The sequence below is a fragment of the Myxocyprinus asiaticus genome, chromosome 35 (genome assembly GCF_019703515.2).
Source record: "Myxocyprinus asiaticus isolate MX2 ecotype Aquarium Trade chromosome 35, UBuf_Myxa_2, whole genome shotgun sequence".
Classification (NCBI taxonomy): domain Eukaryota; kingdom Metazoa; phylum Chordata; class Actinopteri; order Cypriniformes; family Catostomidae; genus Myxocyprinus; species Myxocyprinus asiaticus.
Window position 1 is genome coordinate 9,768,828 of NC_059378.1, and position 12,565 is coordinate 9,781,392.

General features: G+C 34.9%; 1 protein-coding gene across 14 annotated transcripts in view; it reads right to left on the reverse strand.

Moving 5' to 3' along the window:
- nfasca (neurofascin homolog (chicken) a) overlaps positions 1-3,186 on the reverse strand; it is a 122,070-nt gene extending 118,884 nt beyond the window's left edge. For all 14 annotated transcript variants that reach the window (XM_051673219.1, XM_051673210.1, XM_051673216.1 and 11 more), the window contains exon 1: positions 3,041-3,186. The gene's annotated coding sequence lies outside the window, so the exon portion shown is untranslated. The remainder of the gene's footprint in view (positions 1-3,040) is intronic.
- Positions 3,187-12,565: the final 9,379 nt, after the last annotated feature.

Consider the following 12,565-nt stretch of genomic DNA (forward strand, 5'->3'; position numbering starts at 1 on the left):
GTTCAACTGACCCCACTGTTTCGCTCTTTCTCTCTTTCTTGCCATCTTTAAGATTGAAACTCTCTCACACTGCCCTGCCCCCTCCAAAGAAAGCTGCTGTTTCATAGCTAAAACTAGCACCTCTGGAAACAAAAGCCAGAGAAAAGGTGAAGCATCCCACTGCAGTGTGGGAAAACTGAGAGTAGGTGAATCTGAGCCATGGAGGTGGGGAAAGATGGGAATGCTTTTGGAAGGAATGAAATGATGTATGTCAGGCCAATCATGTCATAATGACCTTATTTTAAATGCAGACAAGTATATTTAAGCAGGGCCATAACCAGCATAGATATTGAGGGCAATGCAACCTCAATATTTAGAGTAGTGGTTGATTAATATAGGTTCTTCAATGGCCGATTCTTATCAGTCTTATACATGTGGGCTTGTGCCAATGTAAAGTTTCCTTTTAGTGGCAGAAGGAGCTGAGAGGATAGCATGTTTCTCTAATGCTGTTTTAATTGCAGGCTCAGTGTGAGTATCCACAGGATTGTTCCATAACTAACATGTTGCCAAGTATAAGGATTTCTTCAAAAATTCACCATATGGCAGAAAACATCTGTATAGGTGGTGAGGGGCTATGCAGGTAAACGCGTGTGGTTGGGTGTTTGTGGCCAAAACCTCTTAAGGTGTCTACACAAAATATAGAGGTCAGTTAACACTAGCCTATTAAAACTCAGAATATTTCATATTAAATTACAAATGATGGCATCACTTTTACCTGGTAGTTAACTACAATGTAAAATTAAAAAGCAGGTAAATGGGTGAAATATCAGCATCTAGTGGTGTGTTATAGTCATTGCAACTTTAAGGGAACAGTGGGAACTACTGTAGATACGAATTGAAGTTGTGAAAGTGGGCTTGATGCAGTTGAATTACACTATACAAAGAGTATCCAAATAGTACAACCAACTGTTTTAATACTAAAACATCAGCGTTGTCACATACATTACTGTCATATTGCATTTTGTAAATGACAGTTCTGATCTAGCTTCATTCAACCTTTTGTTGCATACTCATTTTTGTAGCACCATACCTGTTACCAGTTTAACTGCACATAGTACTGTTTGCTGAGACTAAGAGTAAGAAATCAAAGATTTTTTCAGATATTGTTAGCATTGAAATTTATGTATGACCTTTTTGAAATTCTTAATCACAATAGTCAAACTTTCTGGTTGACAAAAGTTATGATTAGACAGATCACATTGCACTAACTGCTGAATGCAATGCCTGCGTGAATGATTGGAACACAATATGACAAAGACTGCTGAATGGAGGGGTGACCTGTCCATCTCTGGATCATTCAGACCCTGGTCCAACTCAGTGGGAATATGGGCTCAGACCAAGTCACATGGACACAGATATCATCTGATGTAAGCAGCTTTGCATCTTTAATTCATGATGGGAAAAAATGAGTTGGGTTAGTGGGCTAATTCAGCTGCTCTGAGGTTCCCGAGCTCAAGTCAAAGATTAAAAATGGAAACCTTGTCTCAGCAGGCCTGCAGCTTGCACATATACAGTGATACAGTCAAAGATCAAAAGGAATTACTGATTGTTCAAGCCAAAAGGACGGAGTCCCAGATTGATATTCATGTAAAATATGACAAACACTCTAAATCAGAATGGTATTTCCTTACAGGCAGACAGACAGACAGACAGATGATATATAATCTGTATGACCCCAGTGGTTAAATCCATGTCTTCAGAAGTGATATGATAGATGTGGGTGAGAAACTGATAAATATTGAAGTCCTTTTTTTACAATAATTCTCCACTTTCACATTCTGAAAGTGAAAGTGAAAGTGGAGATTTATAATAAAAAGGATTGAAATATTGATCTGTTTCTCACCCAAAGTGACTGCATCACTCCTGAAGTCATATATTAAACCACTGGAGTTACTTGTAGCCTTTATGTGATTTTTGGAGCTTCAAAGGTCTGGTCACCATTCACTTGCATTGTATGGATCTACAGAGCTGAGAAATTCTTGTAAAAATATTTGTTTGTGTTCAGCAGAAGAAAGAAACACATCTGGGGTGGCATGAAGTTGAGTAAATGATGAGAGAATTTTCATTTGGGCCTACATCATCTTCTTCATCCTATCCGTTACAAACCCAATTTAAAACACATTTAAATAAATATTTATGTTGCTAATTTATGACTATGATGATTTGAGAAATTATCATAAATTGCTCTCTGAACCCTAAATGTGAAAGTTATTTTACCCATACACAGGCCAAGCCACACATCCTAAGAAATACAGAGAGTACTGTAAATAATATTACAATGCAAACTTTACCAACCAAAAGTGACATGTATGTTCCCCCTGTCGAGAAACGCAGCACAAAATGTTGTTCCTGTTTGCACAATATCCTTGAGCTAAAACAATACGAATATGTGCAAAAGAAACGCACTGGATGGGGCGATGACAGTGTCTCTCCGTGGAGCATCCTAGCCCAACATGCAGCTGCATCATCGGCCTCAACAACTAATTTGACAGCCTTATATTGCCCGAGTGTATTAATCTAGATTTAACAACTCGTGACTTTAAATGAAGCTGTGATAATATATATATATATATATATATATATATATATATATATATATATATATATATATATATATATATATATATATATATAGGCCTATGTGTGTGTGTGTGTGTGTGTGTGTGTGTGTGTGTGTGTGTGTGTGTGTGTGCAGTTACTTGAGATTTTGCTCGGATCTTCATAAAACAGATACTGTCATCATTTGCGCAGAGCAGTAGAAATAAAACCGCATCCCTCAAAGATGCGCAGATGATGAAGCGCGCGGGATGACCGATGATTACGCGACGCGTGTTTACTGAAGCAGCACTCGTATTAAAGAGAGCACAAATCTTTATTTTTATTTATTTATTTATTTATTTTTATATCAGTGCGCCGGTTTTACCTCATCTGCAACCAGGCCAATTGCTTGTCATTCGCATTAAACGTGACGCCGCTATAGTGATAACATGTCATCTCTTACCTGTGTAGCTGCTGGTTTGGCCACATATGATCCTGACTGATTCTCCCACACGCGCTGTGTATTGAGTAGTTATTGGGTATTGAGGTAGAAGGCGGGTAATATCCTCCCTTGCTTCGCTCTGACTGTCTGCGACCGTTTCAGCAGAGCGCGCACCCGTGCCCACGCTCGCTCCTGTGTTCGTAGAGAAGTGTGATCCGGGATAGGGCGCGCCTCCGGTTACAGCTGGACAGGTGTTCTTGAAGCACGCGATCATCTGCATTCATGCAGCACCTTAATAACGTCACACAAATTAAGCATTAATTAAATTCTACGTGATTAATAGGCCTACATCTATGAATAATATAATAAGCATATTATAATTGTAAATCATGTTATTATTTAAATTAAATGCAATTTAAATTAAATATAATTTTATTCATCCTAAAATTAATAAAATGATAAATTATAATGATATAAAAAGTATATCATCCTTAATATAATTCAACTTATTATTTTTGTTGTTAAAAATATTTACATGAAAAATATGAAGTATTAAATGCATTTTTAAAATAATAAATATTAACCCTTAAACTTAACTTACTTCGGGTACTGGGACTTCACCCCCTGTACCTCATCCATTTTTTTTTTTTTTGAGTTCTGCCCACACCTCTTTACTATTCCTCAATCTATCTCTTATAATCAAAAAAAACAAAAAACAATCCAAAATTGCAAAATAAAATAAATAAATAAATAAATAATAATAATAATAATAATAATAATAATAATAATAATAATATTTTTGTAATGGCTATGTACCAAAAGTGTAAAGGGTCATTGGAGACCCTTTGTATGTACTAGTGTTTTTTTTAATTTTTTTTTATTTTATTTTTTTGCTCATCCATAAATTATACATATTTTTTATTATTTCATATCTATATAAGTTTACTATTACAGAATATTTCCTTGTTTATTAAAAGTGAAATTATTATATTCACACAAATAAATATTATATCACATTGATTTTTTTGTGAATCAGTGGTGAATTATCAGTATTCCATATGCGTGTACACATACATAATATGCATGCTATTTCTTGCTCAAGGTGGGGCTGTTGTTTCAGTGATTGACTTGATTTATATTTGACATTGCTATTTGATGATGAAACAACATGGAAGTGAACTATAGCAAGTGTAACACATAAACAGTATGATAAGACTATTGTCATTTAGGTGTAATATTGAAATTATGTAAATTGTGCATTTATTAGGACTCAATAACTGCCTGAGAAAATACTTCTGTGTAGTTTATGTGTAGCTCAGTATGTAGCTCATGGAATTTCAGTGTGAAATTAATGAATCCTGTTCCAGATTTGTCCTGATTTGTTGCATTATCTCTTTGATATTTGAAAAATTAAACATCAAAATATATCAAAATATATTTTCTTTTTTTATTTTCTAATTGTCTTGAAATATTTTGAAAATTGTACACTATCTGGGCATTTTGTAGATCCATTTTTTATAGATATACGTACAGAGTCTCTAAAGACCTGAATATTTAAGAGTGTTTGGTGAAATTCCTATACATTTAAGGGTTAAATAATAATATATAAAGTTTTAAATATAGACCAGCCTGAGGAAGAGGGCTTCCCCAGCTGAGTCCAATTTCCAAATTTGTACTCCTCATTATACTAAAACGTTACATATAGTCTTTCTTCGACACTTTTGCCTTTGACTTGCTCGCTATTCTTTGTAAAGCTGTTTTGCAATAAACTGTATCCTACTGTGAAAAGTGGTATATAAATGAAATGAATTAAACAAATTAGAAATTTGAAATTTGAATATTTAATCTGTTGAACTGCAACATAAGGGACACAAAGAAAGGGATAGCAACACATTTCATTTAAACACAGCTCATAATTTCATAAAAAATGCAAATGTGTGGCATTAAATACACATTCGTGTTTGCTCTGTTTTGCTTACAGTTTTTTGATAGGATTATTCAAATGTGTTTTAAAGTCTTATATGTACATTGTGTGCAAACACACAAATACACACACCACATATTTCAGGTGTGTCTCTTCTGTATGCCATCCTGTCTGTACCTATAGGGAAAATTACTGGGATGGATTATTCAAAACAGTATTTGTATCATGATAGGCTGAGACAGTTTCATTATCAAGTCAACCTATATTTTCAGCACAGGTGCTCTTTGATAGGGCATTGCTTTACAATATCCTTTACAATATAGTGACACACTGGCCCAGTTCACTGTCACACATGTAAATAAACAAACTATGCCCTTGCATGCATATGCCCATTTAGGAATATTATAAGTATCACACATGTGCATAGTGTGAAGGCAGACACATAGGTACAGTATGACTATTTCACATTAGTTGCTCTCTAAACACTCTCTCTTGATTAGAGACAGCTGATAAGGAATTACTTTCCACTATGGAGGTAGTATTAAAGTGATAAGTCACCCAAAAATGAAAATTCACTTGTATTGTTCCAAACCTATTTTTTTCTTCTTCTTCTTCGGTAGAACACAAAAGGAGAGGATTGGCAGAATGGTCACACATCTTTCTTGTTTTTCAATCACTGAAAGTGAATGAGGTCGTATGAGGCCATCAGTCCCTAACATTCTGCATATAATTGCTTGTGTGTTCCACTGAAGAAAGTAAGTCATACAGGTTTGCAACAAGATGAAACGATGACAGAAATGTCTTTTTTGGGTGAACTGTAAAAATGTAAAGATGCAGCTAGAGGATTAGGAGAGATTGGAGATGCTTTCTGGCAGGTGCCTCATAATTACATTTGGAAAATTTTCGCAATTACTGATAAATCACCACTAGAGCTAAATTTTGTTCATATTAACAAAAAAAAAAAAAAAGGTTGATGAATGATTAACCCTGCACTCAAAAAAATATTTTTATATATTTTTTAAATTCACACATTTCAGTTCCATCAAATTAAATTTGGTATTTTAAGCTAACTGTAATTAATAAAACGTATTTATTTTATTTTATTTAATTTTTTGATAAAGATTACTCATTTCAATTTGATGGAATTGTGTTATGAAATTGAAATGCGTAAATCTTCAAATAAAAAAACTACTTTCTTGCATAAGTAGGCCTAGACCAACACTATTAAAAATATATGCAGACAGTTTTCTCTGGAAAGTTTACAGTTTACCTATGAACAAATCAACTGGGAGCTGGGAAATCTAATCTTGTATGCAACCTGCAGTTTTGTTCCAGACTCCCCAGCCTTCCAAATGTCAGTCCTGCATACTAAACCTTAAAGACAAAGGGCTGCAGTGTTATTCGCACATTACATAGAAATATGCCAGGCCACTGGCAAACTTAGCTGTGATGTTTGGAATACAAAGTAAATCTAGATGTCATGGTTTGCACTTGGTTTATGCCAAGGTGATACTCTGTACAGGTCAAACTTCACTGCAGTGTGTGCTTGAATAAATGGCATGAATAAAATATCTTAAGTTTATAGTTTCAAGCATTGTTGCAGGTCAGTGTTACATTTATGAAATGTCTGTCGCAAGATTGTAGATTCTGTAGCCAAAAATAAATCTCAAATAATGTCACTTTACTGCCACTTTAGTTTTTTATTTTATTTAGTTGCATTGATTTTTTCCATTTTCCCATAAGCTACTTTACACATGCACAAACAGGGGGCCCTCCATCAGTAACTGAGGCATTTTTTTTTCTTTTTTTTTTTTTTTCAAAATGTCCAAATCCTTATTTTATTATATTTAGATTTATTTTAAATGGAATTGTTTCTTATTTAAATACTTAACATTATACAGAGAGATCCTGCATATAGGCCTATACATTGTTTTAGGCATTGACAAACTATTGAGTAAACACTTTATTATGCAAATCTGTAAAGAGCAACTTTAGATGAACTGCCTCTTTCATTCTAGTTTTTTTTAAAAAAAATTTATTATTATCTTTTACTCAGAAACTTTACTTAACATTAAACAATTTAATCAAAATCTGTCTTGAGACTTGTATCCTATGGGGTTTTAAGTGTCCATCCTTTTAGCATTGATTAGTAGGCAAGAGGACTTCACTCTTATGAGTAGTTATGTAGTTGTGTTATGGACAATCATGGACAATGCTCTAATTGCCTCCATGGCCCTGGTGCACGTTCTTTCGCGCTAGTTCTGTCCAGCTCTGCTGAATTTTGTTACATTCATCCCCTCTTAAAGGTTCTGTGGCTCCCTCTAGTGGGTATTTGCAATCTTACATCCTGGGTAACTCATTCGTATGGAAGCAGGTTTCTGCCACAGTTGATTAACAAATGTGATTCTGTACAGTACAGTAACGCGCTACATTTACTCCGTTACTATTACTCAAGTAAATTTCTGATGAAAATGTTTTACTTCGTTATAATGGATAGCATTCCTGTCGTTACATTACTGATTTTAATTTAATAAGTGTTAATAAATGTGTGATTTATTGAGATTTTTGAATGGCACTCTTACACAGCGGAACTTCACTCGAGTGGCGTTCAACACTACAGCAGCAAGCGAGCAAGACAAACTTTCTTCACTTCATTCAATGCCTTAATTTTTCACCAAGACAAGGATATATTTCAAGATTAAAGTTGCAGCTCCAACTTATGAAAACACGGTGAGGTAAGTTTTAGAGATTGTGGCAATGTGGGCTTGTCTGTGTCATGGTGATACTCATTTATTTTCAGCATGAATCTGTAACTGTGGGCTCTTATGACCTCAGTTTCTAAGTTTACATTTATATATCAGCACTGCAACATATCAGTGCCTACTGTATAACTCCTTGTAAGCATCCGTGTTAAGTGCAAATGTTTTGCCCTGCCTATCGCGATTGTGAGCATTTTTGCACGTGCAAGGTTGGCACGTGCACAGCGTTTAAAAGATGCAGGCAGGTTTGTCTTATGGACAGCACGCTTCCAAACACAGAGATAAGGTGCAATTTACCCTTAGTGTACAGAATTAATTATCTAAATTATTTCGACGCTGACAATGCTGGACCGTCACTGAACTAAATTCATGCAGGACGTAAAAAGCTGTGAAATAATGACAGAAGGCATGAATAAATCATGATTTTGCTTCAGTGTATAATTAAACATTATATATAATTTGGTGACTGTGTGACATTGTTCATGTCTTTCGCCATAATAACTACTAGAAAAAGGTTTCCAAACTTCTCTTCTAACTGACAGATTCGTCCAAATTTGAGAAGCATCCTTAAAGTGATAGTTCATCCTTTAATTAATATTATATCATCATTTCCCCACTCTCATGTTCTTCCAACCCCGTGAAACTTTCTGCATTCTGTGGAACCCAAAAGATGTTAGACAGAATGATAAGGACTGACAGTCTCAGTCACCATTCCCTTTTCAAAATATGGAGGGGGGGGGGGGGGGGATAAATGATGATTAAGGCTAACATTCTGTCTAACATCTTATAGGAATAATTTTTCCAATATTGAAAATTCTCATATCAATTACTCACCCTCATGCCATCCCAGGTGTACATGTTTTTTTTCTTCTTCTTCTGCTGCTGAACACAAAGATTTTTAGAAGAATATTTCAGTTCTGCTGGTTCATAGAATGCAAGTGAATGCGTACCAAAACTTTTAAGTTCATAAAGCACATAAAGGCAGCATTAAAGGAATTCAAATGACACTGGTTCAGTCTATGTCTTCAGAAGGGATATGATAAGTGTGGGTGAGAAACAGATCAATATTTAAATCCTTTTTTACTAATAAATCTCCACTTTCACATTCATCTTTTGTTTTTGATGATTCAATTCTTTGTGCGTATCACCACATACTGGGCAGGGAGGAGATTTAATAGTGAAAAAAGGACTTTATATATTATAAAGTTATAGATATTTATCTGTTTCTCACCCACATCTATCATATTGTTTCTGAAAATCACTGGAGTCGTATGAATTACTTTTATGCTGCCTCTGTGTGCTTTTTGGAGCTTCAAAGTTCTGGTCACCATTCACTTGCATTGTATGGACCAACAGAGCTGAGATATTTTTCTAAAAATCTTCATTTGTGCTCTGCAGAAGAAAGAAAGTCATAAATATCTGGGATGGCATGAGGGCGAGAAATTGTAATTTTTTTTTGGTGAACTATCCCTTTAATTTGATGCATGGATGAAAGAAGTCATGGGTTTGGAATAACATGGTGGTGAATGATGACACTTTCAGTTATTTACAATAATATTAATAGTATTATTATTATTATTAATCATTCTGTAATGCATGATAAATGTGTATTATGTACTGGAATATAGGAGTGTAAACATCCATTACGTTAAATGTGAAAGTAACTAGTTACTCACTACTTGAGTACTCTTTTTATTGGATACTTTCTTACTCTTACACGAGTAATTTTTAACATTATTACTTTTATTTCTACTTGAGTAATTATTTTTTTAAGGTAATTGTACTTTTACTTGAGTAAAGTTTTTGGCTACTCTACCCACCTCTGTGTACAGTAAGTCATAATAATGAGAAACAGTAGCTATTTAGTCATTATAATGAGATGGTATTTCATATTATTGAGAAACTTTCTCATGATAATGACTTAGTATCACAAAATAATAAGAAACTTTCTCGTGATATTGACTTAGTATGTCATAGGCTACTATTGAGAAACTTTTCATAATAATGAGAAACTTTTTTTATAATCATGTTGGCTTGACAATCCAACATACTGTTATTCTACAGACTTGATTTAGGGTTTTTCCAAAATCCTTAAACCAAGACCAAAATTATTAATTGTAACTCCTCCTAGAGCTTTCAAGCTACATCCACCAAATTTGGCACAGACCTGTTCTGACTCAGGTTGCCATGTCTTTTATAACTGATCGGATTTATGGTTTTCATGTAAGAGTAACCAGTCCTGCTCGACCTGCTCTGAGCGGGATTCGAACCAGATCTCTGGCATGGGGGGCCTATGCTAACAAGGAGGCTAAAGGCTACAGCCCCTAGTGTCAGTCACTAGTGCGCCTCTTGAGGCCAGGGGTGTGAGGTTTACACACTGCATAGCTTCCTGCCAGCTGGCTACTGTTACATAGGGGTGGGCGATATACATGATAAACAGGTCGAAATTTGGATTGTCATCTCCACGTGGCAAGAAATGTGCACAGCATTCTATTCATGTTACACATACGCAGCACATATTCTGTCGGAGAAATGGAGGAGGAAGGCAGAGCCCTACTGGTACCTCAAATCCCTGTGAATGAGAAGATGAGGAGGAGGTTGTGAAGAAGAAAAGATGCGTCCTCCGTTGTGTGAAATTGGTTTGGCTTAAGAAAATGCGATATCGAGCACGCGAGTCCAGCAGGCTTCTTGTTTGTGCTTCAGAGACAGGAGAGCGCAGAGCGGGATCACTCGCAGGATTTCTCTCAATATCCCAGCACAAACCACAAAACTTATGTGATCCATATGAATTTTGTTACATTAAAGCGCTATGGAGGAGGTCAAATATCTCAAACGGCTAGAGAGCCTGACATTCTAACCACCACTGATGAGGAAAACAGCTAAAACAATGTGTCATGCGGCAATAATTAAGTGTCATACAGGTTTTGTAAACTAGGCATCCTCACCTTTAACAAAATTCTGTTCGAATGATGTTAGATATTAGGAAACAAATCTACCATGTTTGCCTTAAGATATTCAGATATTCTCTATAGAGATGTTTAAAAAATTAAGAGCTTAATTAAGAGTTTATTTTCATTTTTACTTAGGCTATGTATTATTTCTTTGTCGAGTTTCTTGAGGAAAGTTTATTATAATAAGAAGTATTCTTGTCAACAACATCAGACTGAAATGTGGTATAATGTGAAATTTAGCATTATGGTAAGATTGATTTAAAACCAAATAAAAAAAAATTCCTTTTTTCCCCTTTGACTATGTTTGTCAAGTTCAAAATAAAGAGAAAATTATTTAAAATGAAGTAGTTTTCATTTATAAAGTATTCCATTCACTGACTGGAATTATTAAAAATAGGCATCACAATGGTTTTTTTAATATATAAGCCGATTTTTAATGATTAAATATATATATATATATATATATATATATATATATATATATATATATATATATATATATATATATATATTGAGATATATATCATCATTATTTTCCTGTAATGTACAACTGAAAATCCCCCAAATCACATAGACTTGCATTGATGGAATTTTCAAACAGGCCAAGACTCTGTAATGGAATATTCAGGATTTCAAACTCAAAACTAACTAACTAAATAACTAACTAACCAACCAACCAACCAACCAAAACACCGACCACCTAGAACAGCCTAGCAACAACTAGCGACCAGCCAGAACAGCCTGGAAACACCTAGCGACCGGCAAACCTCCACCTCCCCATCTCCACCATAATATTAGTCCTGTGCTCAAGCCCCTTCATTATGGACAGCATGCCATATCTGTTTACCTTAATATGCTCCAGGCTTATATGAACCAGTGAACTGGTAAACTTATTGTATGTGGGAGTGATACACATATTTGACTTAAAGTGATATTTCACCCAAAAATGAAAATTCTCTCATCATTTACTCACCCTCATGCCATCCCAGGTGGCTTTATTACTTTCTTTCTTTTGCTGAACATAAACGAAGATTTTTAGAAGAATATCTCAGCTCTGTAGGTCCTCACAATGCAAGTGAATGCTGATCAGGTCTTTGAAGCTCCAAAAAGGAGATAAAGTCAGCATAAACGATCCATCAGACTTCAGTGGTTTAATCAATGTCTTCTGAAGCGATCCAGTTGGTTTTGAGTGAAAACAGACTAAAATATAACTCCCTTTTCACTGTACATTTTGCCATTGCAGTCTCTAGGCACGATCATGGTTTCAAACTCTATTAAACTTCCTAGTGCTTGACGCATGCACAGAGCGCTAGATGGCACTATAGGAAGTGTAATCCAGCTTGAAATCATGATGGCCAAGGAGATTGCTGTCAAGATGTACAGAGAAAAAGCAGTTACATTTTTGTCTGTTTTCACCCAAAACCAACTGGATCGTTTCGGAAGACATTGATTAAACCACTGGAGACTTATGGATTACTTTTATGCTGACTTTATCTGATTTTTTAACCATCAAAGTTCTGGTCACCATTCACTTGCATTGTATGGACCTACATAGCTGTGATATTCTTCTAGAAATCTTCGTTTTTGTTCTCCAGAAGAATGAAAGTCATACATATCTGGGATGGCAAAAATGTTCATTTTTGGGTGAACTATCCCTTTAAGGGGTTATTGACCTAAACACATTTGGATGTGAACTAACCCTAACCCTATAGGTTTTTATTATATATATATATATATATATATATATATATATATATATATATATATATATATATATATATACTTATGTCAGTAATTTAACACTTGGTAATGATGGAACACATTTGGATATGTTGAGCAATGTATATGAACCATTGTCAATATGGGAAATAAGAATGTGACTGGTAAAATGACTATGCCCTGGGCCTGTCCA